Below are 19,678 nucleotides of genomic sequence, written 5' to 3'. Positions count from 1 at the left end.
ATATGAAACCAAAAGGGGTGTTTCTGCACATAAGAATTCCATCCAATATTCATCATGGTTTAGAAAAAATATCAAATTTTATTTAGTCATAATTGAAGTACAACATTATATTATTATTTTATTATTCGCTGGTATACACAGAATTTAAAAAGACCCTACCCCATAAAAACAACCAAAGAAAAACTGGTGCGTTGTGGAACAAGACATAATATCAAAAAATTCATGTATCATACATATATAGATTCCTGGGTATGAGTAGGCAAGGGCACATCTAATGATTGCCCACAACTATATTAAGGTGCCAGTAAAGCTCAATGTGTTTTTAAACCTTAAACCTGCAGTTTACATTCCATGTTGTGGCCAAATCTATGATTCATAACTATATGGATGGAATAAGGCTATTTTTCAGTTGGCAGAGTTGATATATACATCATTTATAGGGGACACAATCTTCAAAGACAATATATATGTATATAGTACAATCCAATACACAAGGGCACAAGACTGCGTTATTACATAGGGTATATCCCAACATTTAAAGATGTTTTGTATTTTGTCAACCTGATATTTGCCTTATGTCATAAATGGATTATCCCCATCAAGGTTGAAATAATTCAGAGGGCCAAGGTTGATGTCCCCAACAGGTGAACCACAACGCCCAGCACCTCAATATAAACACTGGTACGTTATGGAATAACCATGATGACAGTGCTTCCCATATCACATATATAATTATGAGTTGCTAGATGTAATTATAAATAGGTGAGGACACCTCCAGAGATTTCCCACAAGATCTTATATCAGAGGCAAAAACACCTCCGTTAAGGTTTAGTACAAATCAAGGAGCCATAGTCTGTATACCCAGGTGACGAACCACAACGCCCAGCACCTCGACGCGCGTTTCGCCTCTCGCTTCGTCAGGAGGTGCTGGGGTAGCCGTGGAGTCACTCTTATATAGTGAAAGCCCACCTGGTGTCTTAGTACGGCGCGCGCCGCACAGCGGAGGTCGCATCGCCCACTTCCGCCGGCGTCCCGGAAGGCGCTCTGCGCATGCGCAAAGAACAACCCACAATTGGGCGCCGGCAGAGGGGGCGAGGCAGACCCCGATGTGCAGAGCGCGCTCTGACATCAGTGTGGCCGAGTGGCCATATTAGATGGGGGCAAAAGTACTGGCAACATTCAAACCAAATCCACATGCATGTTGTGGCTTTCAGGGCGGTGATTTTAGTTAACAATTGTATATAACATACAGCCTAAGCGCATATGAGAAGGAAAACCTTGGAAACCATGACGAATTCAATAAGAATTATCCGGGAAGCATAATTAAGCATGTTTATGAACATCTGACCTCTGGTGGACAGACCCCTGTACAACATCAAAATATACCCAATGGTAAGTAGAAAAGGGGGTATGATACACAAATACCAGAACTCATATATTAGCAGATATTCACCCACCACATTAACATATATAGCAACATTCGCAATATAAATGAAATGGGATAATGATTTTTGCTTCCAGATGTGCAATCCCTCAAGATATAATTCTCATAATCCAAGGGAGCCTTCTCATGCAGTTGTCACTTCATTCCGTCCCTATGCAACATACATGTGGAACATTCTACATAAAAAGAAAACAAAAAGGTACAAAAAAACACATAATTAGAGTGACCAAAAAGTTATTAAAAAGTAAGATACAAGGCGGCAGGCAATCCGGTAACAGAATCAATAGTCAGTGCCAAATCAAAAATACATATTATATGTATATATTTGATCATAACAAGGGGGCCAGCAAGATGAGGACAAAGGTCAGCAAAACAGAGGATGAGGGCAGGGGGACCACATGGCGGAGAGGGAGCCAACGGAGGCAAAGTCTTATAAAAAAGGTTTAAAGGAGATAGAATCATTTAACCCCCTCGGTTTCTCCGTCTCCAAAACCGTGATCCACCTGACCTCCCTCTGTGCCAGGATTCTCTTAGGATCACCCCCCCTGGGACTCAGATATATTCTATCAATCCCCCGGAACTTAAGAAGCCGCCAATTGCAATTATGACTCTCCCTAAAATGCTTCGGGATGTTCTTCAATAGCTCAAGTTCCTCAGGTTTCACCACCCCAGCAGCCCTCTTTATGTCCCTAATGTGCTCCAAGATCCTTACTCTAAACTCGCGAGAGGTAAGCCCCACGTAAATGAGTCCGCAGGGACATTTTGCCCAGTACACCACATACGTCGTCCTACAGTTGATATTGTGGACGATTTTAAACTCTTTGTTGTTTGCAGAGTTATGGAAGGTAAAGGTCCTTTCCATTTGTGAGCAAGCCCCACAGTCTCCACAACTGAAGGAGCCCCATCTAGGACCCCCAGTCCTCTCCAAAAAATTTTTTTTTTTGAGGGTGGTGGTATGTAGTGACTCCTCACTATCATATCCCCCAATGTTTTGGATCTTCGAGGAGTGATTTGTGGTCTATCTGATAAGACAGATTTCAAGTCTTTATCAGACAATAAAATGGGCCAATACCTCTCTACAACTTCCTTCATTTTGCGCCACTGGGAGTGATAAGGTGTAATTAACCTCACTTGGTCATCCGCTTTCTTCTTTTTTGATGGAACCAAGAGGTCATCCCTAGGGGTCGCTCTAGCCCTATCATATCCCTGTTGGATTGCCCTATTAGTATAATGCCTGTTCCTAAAGCGTTTTTTCAAATCCAGGGCTTGCCCCTCAAACAGGTCAACATTTGAGCATATGCGTCGAGCCCTAAGGAACTGACCTGTTGGAATTGAGTTGATGACTTGTGGCGGATGGGATGACTTGGCACTCAGGAGAGAGTTCACAGCTGTGCTCTTTCTGTAGATGTCCGTTCTTATTAAACCGCCCTCGTCCTTCACAACCCTTACGTCCAAAAACTCAATAGAATCCATGCTGGAATGGTAAGTCAAATTTATATTGAAAACATTATCATTCAATGCCAGCATGAATGAATCAAGCTTTTCCCGCTCACCCTGCCAGATAGCAAAGACATCGTCTATAAACCTCACCCACATCAGTACTGAGCCACAGTCCTCCTCAGGGAATTGTATCAGGCGCTCCCAATATCCCAGGAAGAGGCACGCATACGAGGGCGCACAAGACGCCCCCATAGCGGTGCCCCTCTCCTGGAGATAGTAGCGCCCCCTGAAGAGGAAGTAGTTGTGGGTGAGGATAAATCTAAGCAGGGTGAGGAGGAGATCAATCAACGACCTGTCAAGGGATGTGGTACATAGAAAAAAATTCTACTGCCCTTAACCCATCTCTATGAGAGATGGACGTATAAAGAGACTCCACGTCTGCAGTGAACATTATAGTATCACTGTCCAGATGTAACTCCTGCAGACGGACCAAAAAGTCAGTGGAGTCTCTTATATACGAAGGCAGATCCATCATTAAGGGCTTCAAGTAATAATCCAGAAAGACACATATGGGTTCACATAGACCATTGATGCCCGAAACGATGGGTCTACCGGGCGGATTTTCAATGTCCTTGTGGACCTTTGGTAGAAAGTATATGGTCGGTGTTGTTGGAAGCCTGTTAATTAGTCCATCAAAGACTGATTGTGGTATGATATTATCTTCAAGGGCTTTTTTCAAAATCCCCTCCAATTCATTTAAGAATGAGACAGTTGGATTACTGTCCAATTTTCGGTAACATGATCGGTCATTCAGTTGCCTGAATGCCTCATGCTCATATTTAACAGTGGGCCAAACCACGACGTTGCCCCCTTTGTCGGCCTGTTTTACCACAATGTCCCTCATCCTAGATATTTCGTTAATTGCTTTTCGTTGGTTTGGATTCAAGTTGTCATGTGATCGTACCTCAGGAAGTTTTCGCAAATCCTGAACAACTAATCTAGTGAAGAGTTCTACTGTGGGACAGGACGACAAGGGAGGAAAGGCCGTGGATCGTTTTTTAGCTGTTTGTGGAAATTTTGTCCCAGTTGGTTCAACTTGTTCAGCCAGTAACGATTCCAAAAGGCTGACAATCTCCCTATCTTGTTCAGATAGGCCAGCCAAATCTCCTCCATCCCTACTTCTTGCGAAGTGTTTTTTATATAGGAGCTTACGGCTGAACAGTTGAACATCTTTAATAGCCATAAAGCTGTCAAATTTGGCCACTGGTGAAAATGAAAGTCCCAACTGTAACACTTCAAGTTGTTCTTGAGTGAGTAATCTATCTGAAAGGTTAATTACCTTAAGATTATCCTTAGGAGCAGAATCCTTCAAGCCTCCCATTGGGTAGTTTGCCTTCTTCTTAGAAGAGTTGCGTGTCGTTACTCCTCCCATCCCAGATCTCTCAGGGGGGTCATTAGATGGTATATGATCTAAATTGGGATGTGGGCTCCTTGAGCGGTCATCAGAAGAAAGAGAACTATTTCTCTGTTGGGATCTTGATCTAGATCTTAAGCCGAATCTCCTCGTCTGATGCCATCTGAACACATTATTAGTTTCATGATCCGTGATGTCCCGCTGGAACTTTTTGAGTTTAAATTGTTTTATGTCATTCTCCCATTCTGCACTTTCTTTATGTATGTCCTTCTCAAGGGCATCAATCGCCTCCTTAGACATCTTAGATCTGATTTCATTATTTACTTGTTCAATTTCGGTTTCAAGGGATTCTATTTTTTTCTTATCTAGACCGATCAAAAGTTCAAGCATTGTACGAGAACAAAGACTACAGGCTTCCTCCCATCTTTTCTTAAAGACATCATCTGAAATTTCAAATGAGGGAAAAACCTGAATTCTGAGTCCCCTGGGCGTAATCCCTCGAGATAAATATTGTTCCAGGGATGCTTTATTCCACCAGGCCCTCATCCGCCTCCTCAGCAGATCTTTAATTTTTGTCTGTAACTCACGATTTGGCAATGAAAACTGAGCACTGCTCTGTCCGGTGCCGCCACCAAATATCTCACCGATCTGTGAGGCCCAGCAACCATCACGACTTTTATAGTCCATTTTGAGATCTAGATCCAAAAAAGAAAACACAATATTAACCAAAAAGAAGGACCAAAGATCCATATCTGTTTACACTTTGAGCAATGCAGATTCCACCATATTACTCATATATGAAACCAAAAGGGGTGTTTCTGCACATAAGAATTCCATCCAATATTCATCATGGTTTAGAAAAAATATCAAATTTTATTTAGTCATAATTGAAGTACAACATTATATTATTATTTTATTATTCGCTGGTATACACAGAATTTAAAAAGACCCTACCCCATAAAAACAACCAAAGAAAAACTGGTGCGTTGTGGAACAAGACATAATATCAAAAAATTCATGTATCATACATATATAGATTCCTGGGTATGAGTAGGCAAGGGCACATCTAATGATTGCCCACAACTATATTAAGGTGCCAGTAAAGCTCAATGTGTTTTTAAACCTTAAACCTGCAGTTTACATTCCATGTTGTGGCCAAATCTATGATTCATAACTATATGGATGGAATAAGGCTATTTTTCAGTTGGCAGAGTTGATATATACATCATTTATAGGGGACACAATCTTCAAAGACAATATATATGTATATAGTACAATCCAATACACAAGGGCACAAGACTGCGTTATTACATAGGGTATATCCCAACATTTAAAGATGTTTTGTATTTTGTCAACCTGATATTTGCCTTATGTCATAAATGGATTATCCCCATCAAGGTTGAAATAATTCAGAGGGCCAAGGTTGATGTCCCCAACAGGTGAACCACAACGCCCAGCACCTCAATATAAACACTGGTACGTTATGGAATAACCATGATGACAGTGCTTCCCATATCACATATATAATTATGAGTTGCTAGATGTAATTATAAATAGGTGAGGACACCTCCAGAGATTTCCCACAAGATCTTATATCAGAGGCAAAAACACCTCCGTTAAGGTTTAGTACAAATCAAGGAGCCATAGTCTGTATACCCAGGTGACGAACCACAACGCCCAGCACCTCGACGCGCGTTTCGCCTCTCGCTTCGTCAGGAGGTGCTGGGGTAGCCGTGGAGTCACTCTTATATAGTGAAAGCCCACCTGGTGTCTTAGTACGGCGCGCGCCGCACAGCGGAGGTCGCATCGCCCACTTCCGCCGGCGTCCCGGAAGGCGCTCCGCGCATGCGCAAAGAACAACCCACAATTGGGCGCCGGCAGAGGGGGCGAGGCAGACCCCGATGTGCAGAGCGCGCTCTGACATCAGTGTGGCCGAGTGGCCATATTAGATGGGGGCAAAAGTACTGGCAACATTCAAACCAAATCCACATGCATGTTGTGGCTTTCAGGGCGGTGATTTTAGTTAACAATTGTATATAACATACAGCCTAAGCGCATATGAGAAGGAAAACCTTGGAAACCATGACGAATTCAATAAGAATTATCCGGGAAGCATAATTAAGCATGTTTATGAACATCTGACCTCTGGTGGACAGACCCCTGTACAACATCAAAATATACCCAATGGTAAGTAGAAAAGGGGGTATGATACACAAATACCAGAACTCATATATTAGCAGATATTCACCCACCACATTAACATATATAGCAACATTCGCAATATAAATGAAATGGGATAATGATTTTTGCTTCCAGATGTGCAATCCCTCAAGATATAATTCTCATAATCCAAGGGAGCCTTCTCATGCAGTTGTCACTTCATTCCGTCCCTATGCAACATACATGTGGAACATTCTACATAAAAAGAAAACAAAAAGGTACAAAAAAACACATAATTAGAGTGACCAAAAAGTTATTAAAAAGTAAGATACAAGGCGGCAGGCAATCCGGTAACAGAATCAATAGTCAGTGCCAAATCAAAAATACATATTATATGTATATATTTGATCATAACAAGGGGGCCAGCAAGATGAGGATATATATGTATGATACATGAATTTTTTGATATTATGTCTTGTTCCACAACGCACCAGTTTTTCTTTGGTTGTTTTTATGGGGTAGGGTCTTTTTAAATTCTGTGTATACCAGCGAATAATAAAATAATAATATAATGTTGTACTTCAATTATGACTAAATAAAATTTGATATTTTTTCTAAACCATGATGAATATTGGATGGAATTCTTATGTGCAGAAACACCCCTTTTGGTTTCAACCATGGCAAGACTGTACACAGCAACAATACACAAGGTAGTCATACTGCATCAGTAAGGTCTCTCTGGGGTTTCAGGATGTGTTGCTGAAGCTCTTTTGAAGAAGCACCGAGAAATCTTCAACATTGAGGACTATAGACACAGTGGTCGGCTAAGCAAACAGCAGCAGATGAAAAACAATCAGCTAAGAACTGTCAGGAAGCAGTGGGATCCTGCTACACTCATCTACTGTTTGAAGAAATATGGCCAAAAATGATTTTCATAGAAAAATTGTGTCCAAAAAGTCATAGTTTCTCCATGGAAACAAGGACAAGAAACTCAACTATGCATGAAAACATATCAACTTGGGTGCAGAAAAATGCCAGCAAATATTCAGGATCAATGATGGGTGGACCCCGACTGTCACAGTCTGGATCCGCATGGCTTCAAACTTACCCGAGTACCGGATCCGGCAACTCGGGAGATAAAAACATAAAGGAAAAATAAACAAAATAAGAATGAAGCAAGCACTTGATACTTACCGAAGCTTCATTACAGCTGTACACTGCTTCCGCAGTCACCCATTCATGTCCGGGGCCACTTATTAGCCTCATGCATATGCCCTGCTTTCTCTGCCCACCAACATCTGTGATTGGTTGCAGGCAGACGCGCCCCCAGCCTGTATGACTGCGTCTGCAAGCAACAAATCACAAGCACTGTCTGCGGGTCTATATCTTACAGAAAAAAATAATAGATAAAATATTTGGCGTAGAGTCCCGCCATTCAAACAGAATTTTATGATACCCAGCATAGATAAAGCATACGGCTACAGGCTGCAGTCCCCATTGTGCGCTTATTTTGGCTGTGTATCAAAATAAGAGGAACCGCATGTGACTTTTTTTTTTAAATTTTTAAATAAATCATTTAAAAAAACAGCGTGTGGTCCCACCAATTTTGGTACCCAGCTTTGATAAAGCCCGACAGCTGGGTTGCTGCAGGCTGCTATTTATAGGTAGGGAATCTGCCCAATAAGCATGAGTCTCCCCAGCCTGACAATACCAGCTCCCAGCTGTTGGGCTTTATCTTGGCTGGGTATCAAAATTTGGGGGACCGAACTTTTTCTTTTTAATCATTTATTTAAATTATTAAAAAAAAGCTGCATTTAGTTCCTCTTATTTTGATATGCTGCCAAGATAAGCGCATGGCTGGGAGCTGCAGCCTATAGCAATATGCTTTATCTGTGCTTGGTGTCATAATATGGAAGGGCCCTATGCCAATTTTTTTATTTATATGTTTATTTTTATACCACGATAGACGCACATTGCATCTGTAATTGGAAGGAGTCAGCTGACACACTGACGCTAAGGGTGGGGTGTGTCTTACTGCAACCAATCACAGACGCCGGTGGGCGGGGAAAGCAGTGCATATGCAATGAAGGATAATGTGCAGCCCTGGAAGTGAATGAGTGGCCTAGGAGTAAATACAGTCACAACAAAGACTTGGTAAGTACAGTGTGCTTGCTCCTATCCCCCTTTTCTTTCTGCTACCATTTTTAATCACCGGATTCTAGTCCCAATAGACTTATATGGAGACCGGATTTTGAAAACCAGATAACCGTGACCCTTGTTAGAGATGAGCAAACCTGAGGTTCGATGTTTTGCGTTTGTACCGAACACAGACTTTACAACAAAGATAGAGTTTGAGTTTGGATTCAGAGTCTAGGTGTGTAATACTATTGTATGTTTTGAGGATTTCGATAGCGTTAGGGCAATGACAGCCAGAGACGAGTTTGTGGTACAAGATGTTTTTATGATATGTAACCACGGTAGATACACAACGGAAATACACAGTATAACAAACACAAAAATAATACCTTTCTGAAACGGAGCGAAGGGGATTCCCGGGGCCACGCACCGGACTCCCCCAGGGAGACCACCAGAGCGAACCCCTATACAGGGACTGTCCGGCAATCAACCCCGGAAGGCCTAAATGCGCCGCAGCCGGGACACAAGGGGCAAGCGGTAAAGTCCAGAAGTGTCCGTACGGAATGAAAGTCCAGAATGGTTATGAACCGGAAGAAACCGGGCAGACGTGCTGACAAAAGACGGCAGACGGAGTCCGGGCACAGTTTGAAGAAACCGGGTATGGTCCAGAGTCGGTCGGTAGATTTCCAGGAGGATCCAAAGGTAATCAAGTAGCAGCAGCAGCAAAGCAGGAGCACACAGCAAGCAGTATACTCAGGCACTGGACTAAGCTTAGAGGCGGCCTTTTAAGCAGCTGGACAGGAAGTAGGGCAACAGAACACAAAACTCCATGTTAACCGAGGGCGAGCTTTTTCAAAAGAGGACTGGAAAACCCGGAAACCTGACATTACTCCCCCCCCAGAAACGGCCTCAGGACGGGTCAGGGCCCGGCTTGTCCGGGTACCGTCGATGAAACTGAGCGATCTTCCGTGGTGCTCGAATGTTACCCACCGGTTCCCAGGAATCGTCCTCGGGGGCGTACCCCTGCCAACGTACCAGATACTGAAGCCGACGACGATGAAGCCGGGAGTCAATAATGTCCTCAACCACAAACTGCTCCTCGCCGTCGACCATCACAGGCGGAGGAGGAGGCACGACACGACCATGAAACGTATTGGGAGAGACGGATTTGAGGAGAGAAACATGAAAGACCGGGTGTACCTTTAGATGGTGCGGTAACCGCAGCCGACAGGCCACAGGGCTCACGATCCCGGTGATCTTGAACGGACCGATGAATTTTTGTCCCAGTTTCTGCGAAGGAACACCCAATCTCAGGTTCTTGGTGGACAACCATACAGAGTCCCCTACCTTATACATGGGTGCCGGTCTCCGGTGAGCGTCTGCCGACCTCTTGTAACGCTCCTGAGCTGTAGCCACAGTGTCCTTCAGAACCTCCAGATTTTGTCGTAGCTCTGTTAATCTGTCCTCCACCGCAGGCACTGAGACCGCAACCGGTGACCTAGGCAAAATAGTCGGATGGTAACCCAAGTTAGCAAAGAAGGGCGTTACCTTAGTGGAGCTGCTCTGAGTGTTGTTATACGAGAACTCCGCCAACGGAAGCATCTTCAACCAATCGTCCTGCAGATGGCTGACATAACAGCGAAGGTATTGTTCCAGTGTTTGATTGGTCCGTTCGGTTTGCCCATTTGTCTGAGGATGGTATGCAGAAGACAAACAGACATCAATCTGGAGTGCCGTACAAAACCCCTTCCAGAACCTAGACGTGAACTGCACGCCCCGGTCAGAGATGATCTCGTCTGGTACCCCATGCAATCGGAATACGTTCTGGATAACCAGATCCACTGTCTCTGCGGCTGAGGGAAGACCGGCACACGGAATAAAGTGAGCAGCTTTAGTCAACCGATCCACCACCACTAAAATGGTATTGTGACCGTCTGAGACGGGCAACTCCACAATAAAATCCATTGAGATAGACCCCCAAGGGCAAGATGGCACGGGTAACGGTTGGAGGAGTCCTGTAGGAGCCACACGAGGGACCTTGCACCGGGCACAAACCACACATGAGTGGACATAGTCCTTTACGTCCTTTAAACAGGTAGGCCACCAGAAAAAACGGTTCAGAAATTCCTGCGTCTTCTGTACCCCCCTATGACCAGCCAACACGGAGTCATGGACCAACTTGAGAACCCGAAGTCTTACGGCCTCCGGGACATAAATGCGTCGCTCTCTCAACCACACACCATTCCGAAGAACAAGAGTTACATCATTCGGGGGGGCAGCAAGAAATACGTCACCATCATAGGCCAGCTTGATGTCCTTCCACAAGTCCTGGTCCTGGATTACTCCAACGAAATTGGCATCCGATAACACGGTCTGAGACGGGGTTCCAGGCACGGAGTCCACGGCGTGGATTCGGGACAAGGCATCGGCTTTCCCATTACGTGAACCTGGACGGTATGTAACGACAAAATTGAACTGGTTAAGGAATAGGCTCCAACGGGCTTGCCGTGGAGACAGGCACCTGGCAGACTTAAGAAATTCCAGATTACGATGATCTGTGAGTACTATCACTTGCTGCGCGGCTCCCTGTAAGTGATGTCTCCATTCCTTGAAAGCGGAAATAATCGCTAACAATTCCTTGTCCGCAATGTCATAGTTCCTTTCTGCAGGGGACAACCGGCGGGAAAAGAAAGCACACGGATGTAAGAGACTCTTGTCCCCAGTCCTTTGTGAAAGGATGGCCCCTAATGCGTAGTCGGAAGCGTCGACTTCCACGATAAAGGGAAGTGCGGGATTCGGATGTGCCAATATAGGCGCTGAGGTAAAACAAACCTTGAGACGATGGAAAGCTTCCTGGGCCTGGGCGGACCACACAAACGTCTGTCCTTTCTTGGTTAACAGAGTGATGGGACGAACGATCTCTGAAAAATTACGGATAAAACGTCGGTAAAAGTTGGCAAAACCGACAAAGCGTTGTACCTCCTTGATGTTCCCCGGTTCCGGCCAGTCTAGAATTGCTTGTATCTTGCCAGACTCCATGTTCAGTCCCTGAGGAGAGATGACATAACCTAAGAATTGTATTTGTGAGCAGTGGAACTCGCATTTCTCCAGTTTGATGTACAGGTGGTTTTCCCTCAGCCGGGTAAGTACGGTCTTGACGTGTTCCTGGTGTTCCTGTAGGGAATCAGAAAAGATTAGGATATCGTCCAGATAAATCACCATGAATTGGTCCATGATATCCCTAAAAATATCGTTAACTAGATGTTGGAAAGTCGCGGGAGCGTTACAAAGTCCAAAAGGCATCACTAGGTACTCAAAATGTCCATACCGACATCGGAACGCGGTCTTCCACTCGTCTCCGGGACGTATACGGAGTAGATTGTATGCCCCACGGAGATCCAATTTGGTGAATATTTTTGCCTGTTGGACCCTCTCCAATAGCTCAGGAATCAACGGTAACGGATACCGGTTCCGGATAGTTATTTTATTCAGTTCCCGGTAGTCAATACAGGGTCTCAGAGTCCCCTCTTTCTTTTTCACGAAAAAGATGGGTGCCCCTGCTGGTGAGGTAGACCGACGAATGAATCCCTTAGCTAGACTTTCATCAATGTATTCTTTTAGTGCTTCTAGCTCAGGTGCCGCCAACGGGTAGACATGACCAAACGGGATCTCCGCCCCTGGGAGTAAGTCTATGGGGCAATCATACGGTCTATGTGGGGGAAGCCGATCGGCTTTTCTTTTGTCGCATATATCCGCAAAGTCATTATACACCGGGGGTAGAACAGGTACCTGTACAGTGCCCTCCGCATTCGGTGTTACTGGAACCGGAACAGTTGGACTAATGGTCGGAATACTCTGCGGTGGGAAGGATATTTCCTTAGTTTCCCAATCGATGACCGGATTTGTAGACCGTAGCCACGGAATACCTAGAATAATCGGAAAATGAGGAGAAGAAATTAACATGAAAACAAGGGTCTCCTGCTGACCTGGCTTCATGACGCATTCTAGCGGTACGGTTTCCCGATCAACTGGTCCAGAGATTAATGGAGATCCGTCAACCGTCTCCATGGTAACCGGTGAGGATCTTAGCTGAGTCCGGATACCGTGTTTCCTGGCAAAAGAGGAGTCCATGAAATTTCCCCCTGCCCCAGAATCTATCATTGCAGAGGTAGGTATTAGCTGTCCCTCCCACCGGATCTGCATGGGGAGCGAGCAATGGGTATATTTCCCTTCCGAGTCCTTCGGTGAGGTTGACATTACAGTCAAGGGAAATACCGCATCCAGGTGTCCACTTGCCTCAGAGATATCGGACTCTGCGTCCGTGTTGTCACACTCTGCCATTGCTGCCAGTACCTTATTTGGGCGATTCGGACGTTTCGGGCAGTCGATCAAGAAATGGTCCGATTGACCGCAATAGAAACACAAACGCTTACGGAGCCGGTGTTCGCGACGTTCATTGGTCTCTCGCTTTTGCAGAGAGTCCACTTGCATAGGAACGTCCTCGGCCTCCCGTGGCGTCCTGAGAGCGGGTTCTCTGGAAGGAAAGGCAAAGTTGTTTACACGGTTTACAGCTGCCCATTTTTCCTGTCTACGTTCGGTCAAGCGGGTATCAATACGCACACAGTGCTGGAGAAACTGTTCAAACTCCCCTGGAGATTCGGAACGAGCTAACTCGTCTTTGATGGTACCGGACAAACCCTTTCTGAAAACAGACAATAATGCATTGTTTCCCCAGTCGGTGTCTACCACTAACCTCTTAAATTCAGTGGCGTATTCAACGACAGAACGCTTTCCCTGACGTAAGGAAAGGAGAGCCGATTCAGCGGTAGCACGGCGATTCGGATCATCAAACATCTGCGCCATTGCGGTCAGAAAGTCCTCTAGGTGATTTAAACGGATGTCCCGGTTCTCTATCATAGGATTAGCCCAAGCCAGTGCTCGTGAGGTTAATAACATAATTATACATAACACTTTGGACCGGTCAGAACGGTAATAATCAGCATGTACATCAAAAAACAGTATACATTGGTTCACAAATCCACGAAACTGACTACGGTCACCATTGAAACGGAATGGGGGTAACCTAGGCATACCGGCAGCTGATACGGACGTAGTGGGGCCGGCTTCCTGAGCCTCCACTCTGACTTGCAAATCCTGTATAGCCGGACCCAGTACCTGGTGATCATGGCCCAGCTGTGTCTCCACATCTCTAAGTTTAGTCTGCACCACCTCCATCTCCTGCTGCAAGGAGTTAATCATAGAAAAGAGCTGATCTACTCGTGTCTCAGTCATTGCCCCAGCGAAATCCTCTTATGGCCTGAGTATAATGTAATACTATTGTATGTTTTGAGGATTTCGATAGCGTTAGGGCAATGACAGCCAGAGACGAGTTTGTGGTACAAGATGTTTTTATGATATGTAACCACGGTAGATACACAACGGAAATACACAGTATAACAAACACAAAAATAATACCTTTCTGAAACGGAGCGAAGGGGATTCCCGGGGCCACGCACCGGACTCCCCCAGGGAGACCACCAGAGCGAACCCCTATACAGGGACTGTCCGGCAATCAACCCCGGAAGGCCTAAATGCGCCGCAGCCGGGACACAAGGGGCAAGCGGTAAAGTCCAGAAGTGTCCGTACGGAATGAAAGTCCAGAATGGTTATGAACCGGAAGAAACCGGGCAGACGTGCTGACAAAAGACGGCAGACGGAGTCCGGGCACAGTTTGAAGAAACCGGGTATGGTCCAGAGTCGGTCGGTAGATTTCCAGGAGGATCCAAAGGTAATCAAGTAGCAGCAGCAGCAAAGCAGGAGCACACAGCAAGCAGTATACTCAGGCACTGGACTAAGCTTAGAGGCGGCCTTTTAAGCAGCTGGACAGGAAGTAGGGCAACAGAACACAAAACTCCATGTTAACCGAGGGCGAGCTTTTTCAAAAGAGGACTGGAAAACCCGGAAACCTGACAAGGTGCTTTACATATGCTACCACTCACACAAACATCACTGTGCTCGGGTACACTTGGTCCCCAGCCCAGTGCAAGTCGCTTGCAGTGATTGAATGGCTCCAACGTCCAGGTAACAACAGTGTATTCGGGTGTAGTGTTGTCACTTATGACAGCGTGGCACTTGCGTTCAGACCAACGGGGAGCCTGACACTCGATAAATATACAACAAACAATACAACAAGTATGGAGGGACGCAATAACAATGGTGGACCCTAGCTCTAGTGAGAGGGATAAATGGGACACCTCCTATTCTCACCTATATCTGTCTCTACTCTCCTAGCCAGGCCCTATACAGTCTCCTCAACTGTCGCAGAGCAGGAATCAGTCTCCTCAACTGTCGCAGAGCAGGAATCTGAGACACTGAGAAAACCCTGGCTAGTGTGTTGGCATGTTGGCAGGTGGGAGATGATAGCCCCACTGCTGCACTAATTCTACACAAGGAAAGGTAAGACAAACAGGGGAAAACAGCAACAAAAAGGATAAAGTCCGCTTTTTTAACACTCCTTCACAGGACCTTCCACCAAGGTGGCCAGAATTCAATGGATTTGTATCTTCAACAAGGACTGCTGGGAAAACACCACTACTTATACTTGAGGGGTGCATAGCTACAAAGCAACTGCAGCTGAAATGATCTGCTTTAAACTGCTGGCAACAAAATTGACATTATTCCTTAGGTCCCAAAGGAAATGCAACTATGCTTAAATATAAAGCCTAAGATGGTAATGAGTGACTCTAGTCCTGAACCTGTCATGAGTCTTCAAAGATACAGAGACGACCGTGGCAAGTATGTACAAAAAAAATGGAATAACCCTGCCCACCACCCCTGGAAGTGATCGTTTTATGGCTGGCTGCATGTGGGCGGAGGCCCAAACTGCCCTATTAGTGACTTCCATTGGCGGTCAGGTCAAGTCCGGGTCTCAAACCAAACTTTATCTAAAGTCCGGTTGAAGCCACCAAACTGAACTTTCCACTCATCTCTAATCTTCATATATAAGTGAAATGATTTCTAATTGAATTCTGCATGTAATATTGGAAGCCAATCATAGAGCAGCAAAGGCAGTAGGCAAATCAGGATACCGCAAGAACATGTGCTCATGTTTTTTTGTACATAGGTAAAGTATGACCATGACACAAAAAATAGTACACCACCTTGATTCTGCCCTAAAAAAACAATGTATAAACATGATACTCGAACTGCTGTGTGTGTCAAAGGCTTATTCATTCCAGTAGTGATGGGAATATTGAAAATAATATTTATTTTTATTTTAGCCTTGTTAAATATGAGAAAGTGATAATAAACTGAAAATTGAAACCTATAAAGAATTTCCAAACTTCATACAAAAGTGGTCCTGTGAGATTGAAGCGCAAAGTCCTGGTGATGCCAAATGTCAGTGCTAACCATAACCACTGCAGTCCTATGTGTAACATCACATGGAATTAATTAGAAAAATATTATGTGTAAAAAGGATATGCTTACATAGGAATTGTTAAATACACTCTCCTGCCACAAATATTAATCTAAAGATACATGATTTGCCTAGTATATAACACTGAGCCTCTACGGCTGCAGCTCGATACTACAACACTGTTATACTTTCCTTATGCCCCACACTAAGCTTATCTCCGGAGGTTCTCTCTGACTGGTGCTGACAGGATAAATCTGGTGTTTAGAGATAAAATAGACCTGTTTAGCATCTATATTCCATGCACTTATTTCTTTATTTAGGGAGAAAAAAAAACGTGAAAAAAATCTAGCATGATATAAAAAAAACCTAAAAAGTAACTTCTCATCAATAAATAGATTTATTGCTCTCAGAAGGAGAAACAAAAAATAATCTTGTTGTTCTGATACATTTTAATGGCTTACAAAAATAAAATAAAAGATGTTACAAAGCAAGCTTTTGAGACTTCTCAGGTCTCTTCATCAGGCATGGTATAACAAAGTATCTGAAGAAACACACACACATATATATATGTCCGCCGCTTTGGAAAACAGTGCAATCTGTTTCCCATAGACTTGTATTGCGCATTGCGACTAATGGCCTTGCGTTGCATCCGCCGGCCAACGGCCAGTCGTAAATATGACTGCGCGACGGCCGGAAAGAATGCAGCATGTAATGTTTTTTGGAGCATCAAAATGACGCACCGCATTGCGGTATCCGCCGCGAGGTATAAGGGTTGTCTATGGTGTCGGATTCCGTCGCAATGCGCTGTATGGCGGAATCCGGCACTGGATTCCACTATTTTCTACTGAGCATGCCCAGAATGTAACCAATCACCTTGGCAAGGCTCCAAATTTGGAAAGGTATATTAAGAAGCCCTAATTAGACTCAGACAATGCTGTATGACCCTGACACCTGGAGACACTAAGACACGGAGACCCTGAGAGAGATGCAGAGACCCTGAGAGAGATGCAGAGACCCTGAGAGAGATGCAGAGACCCTGAGAGAGATCCGGAGACCCTGAGAGAGATCCGGAGACCTTGAGAGAGACCCGGAGACCTTGAGAGAGATCCGGAGACTCTGAGACTGCCGGAGGAACAACCAGTGCCAGGGTGAGAAAAATCAGATACCCATTGTCCCCCATATTTTGTTGACCTCTCCCTTTTTTAGTTTTTTTTCACAAATGTATGCATTTATTCTGTAACTCTCCCTTTTTTGTTTTCACCCAGACAATGCTCTATGAGCCTGAGACCTGGAGACACTGAGACCCTGAGAGAGACCCAGAGACCCTGTGAGAGACCCTGACACTGCCGGAGGACCAACCAGTGCCACGGTGAGGTAAATCAGATACCCATTGTCCCCCATATTTTGTTGACCTTTGCCCTTTTTTTTTTTCTTTACAAATGCATGCATTTATTCTGTAACTTTCTTAAATAAACAGCTAATGCTACTTTTTTTTACCGGTTCAAAACAAAAAAAAACCTATTAAAAATTTGCCTAATTTGTGTTAGGTTGCCTAATTTTCCGCCTTTTTATATTTTCTATTTGGTGTAAATTTTGGGTTGTGTAAAAATCATTGGTGTACTTGTGGATTTATCCACATGGTTTGAAACATAAAGGGTAATGCATTTTTGCTGCTGGGTTAATTAAGGTTTAAACGGATCCAATTCAAACTGCTTGTTCTCACCCACAAAGCTCTCCACAGTGCGGCACCCCCCTACATCTGCACGCTCCTCTCTGTCTATCATCCCACCCGTTCTCTACGCTCTGCAAATGACTTTCGAGTAACATCCACACTAATTCGAACCTCCCACTCCCGAATCCAAGACTTCTTCCGAGCTGCACCAAACCTCTGGAACGCTCTTCCCCAAGAAGTTAGGACAAATCACAACTTACTCAGCTTCAGACGCTCCCTAAAAACGCATCTTTTTAGGGCAGCCTATCACACTCCCTAGCCAAACAAATTTCACCTAATCCCTCTACAACTTCTCAGAACACAACCCCACGTCAAACTCCATGGCACCCAAATGCATCTCAAGGCTCTGGCCAACTGGTCCAGGAAGCCATTATCTATCCCCCATTTCCTTGAGATGGCTGGATTGTCATTGTAAATAAGCACTTCTACCTTGCCCCTCCCCCCATCTCATTGTAGATTGTAAGCTCTCACGAGCAGGGTTGCCTTTTTTTTCCCTTTTAAATATTGTATCTTCTATAATTGTTACTTGTTTGTATATGTTTATGTATATGATATGTATATGCACTGTATATGAGCCTCCTGAATTGTAAAGCGCTGCGGAACATGTTGGCGCTATAGAAATAAAGATTATTATTATTATTATTATTAAACAGTACCCAGGGTGGGCGGATAGCTTGTTGAGGTGGGAAAAATTAAATTTCAGAGGGAAGGAAACGTGGGTTAGGTTTGGGATACTGAGCGGGAATGTGATTAATGGGGGAAGGTGGGTTATGGTGGGTATATTGATTGTTAATGGGAGTACTGGGGGAAGGTGGGTTATGGGATTATTGAGGGAAGGTGGGTTATGGTGGGCATATTGAGGGTTATTGGGATTATTGGGGGTGGGTTTAAAATGTTAACGCAAAGTTTTGCTTTTCCTGAAATGTTATTTGTGTAATTTATTTTTCTGCAAAACTTTGCACTTGTACGTACACAGAAGCTTTATTAATGTGTTCTCTTTTTCCAGTAGCCAAAACGAACCAAATAATGTCTTCTATTGAGAGCCCCCCTCCAAGGCGTCAGCGATTGCATGTAATTTTAGACAAAATTTTTTATTTTTAATCTGTTGATAACAACTACAAATTAAAAATGTCAAATTTGCATATAGGAGGAGGAAGCTGCAGCAGAGGCCCTCCAGAAGAAGGCGAACGGGGTGGAGAAATGCATGGAAAGGCTCGCAGGATGTAAGTATATCCACTTGATTCACATCCCCTTGAGTGACATCACAAACATTACACCACACAATACATAACACGACACGACACACATCACAAACCAGTGACAAGGCGCTACCATTAACATACGATCGTGGTAAGTTGAGAACATACATCACAGCACATACTGTACATGCTTGCACAACACATAGCTAAAAGTAGATGACAAATATTACATAACAATTAGCTAACGTCTTTCTCTAGCTAATGTTGTGATTCATTTTCAGGTTGAACTTCCTGTCCGCTGTAGAGATCCTCCAAGCGGCTCCAGGGTCGTCATGAGCGCGGCAGTGGTCGCCAGCGTGTCAGTTTGTTTTGTATCAATATTTTTTATTTCTGGGGGTATTGGCAATTTTGAAAATGCATTAATACTGAAATGATGGTTTTTAATTTAAATTTGGGTCCATTCCACAGGTTTCACAGCGGAGGCAGGACGAGGAAACTGATGGGGAAGAATCTGGAACAGACTTGGACCCCCTCATCAACCTCATTCATGCTCGGCAGCCGTTGTGGGACACACAAGACCACCGCCATGCAGATTCTGTAATCACCCGGCGGCTCTGGGAAAAGGTTGTAGTTGAACTTATTGATGGGTGGGGAGATCTCAAAAGGCAGGGATGGCTCATCAGTCTGTGGAAGCGGTCTGGGTGGTGGGAAGTGAAAATGATCTCCATACAAATTC

General features: G+C 44.5%; 1 long non-coding RNA gene across 1 annotated transcript in view; it reads left to right on the top strand.

Annotated features, from left to right (window-relative positions):
* LOC142295454 (uncharacterized) overlaps nucleotides 1-19,302 on the top strand; it is a 29,700-nt gene extending 10,398 nt beyond the window's left edge. Inside the window, exons 2-4 of the long non-coding RNA XR_012751462.1 lie at nucleotides 18,750-18,814; nucleotides 18,891-18,966; nucleotides 19,224-19,302. This is a non-coding gene — a long non-coding RNA (uncharacterized LOC142295454). The remainder of the gene's footprint in view (nucleotides 1-18,749; nucleotides 18,815-18,890; nucleotides 18,967-19,223) is intronic.
* Nucleotides 19,303-19,678: the final 376 nt, after the last annotated feature.

This window comes from Anomaloglossus baeobatrachus, chromosome 3 (assembly GCF_048569485.1).
Source record: "Anomaloglossus baeobatrachus isolate aAnoBae1 chromosome 3, aAnoBae1.hap1, whole genome shotgun sequence".
Taxonomy (NCBI): Eukaryota; Metazoa; Chordata; class Amphibia; order Anura; family Aromobatidae; genus Anomaloglossus; species Anomaloglossus baeobatrachus.
This window is presented reverse-complemented; position numbering and strand designations above follow the sequence as displayed.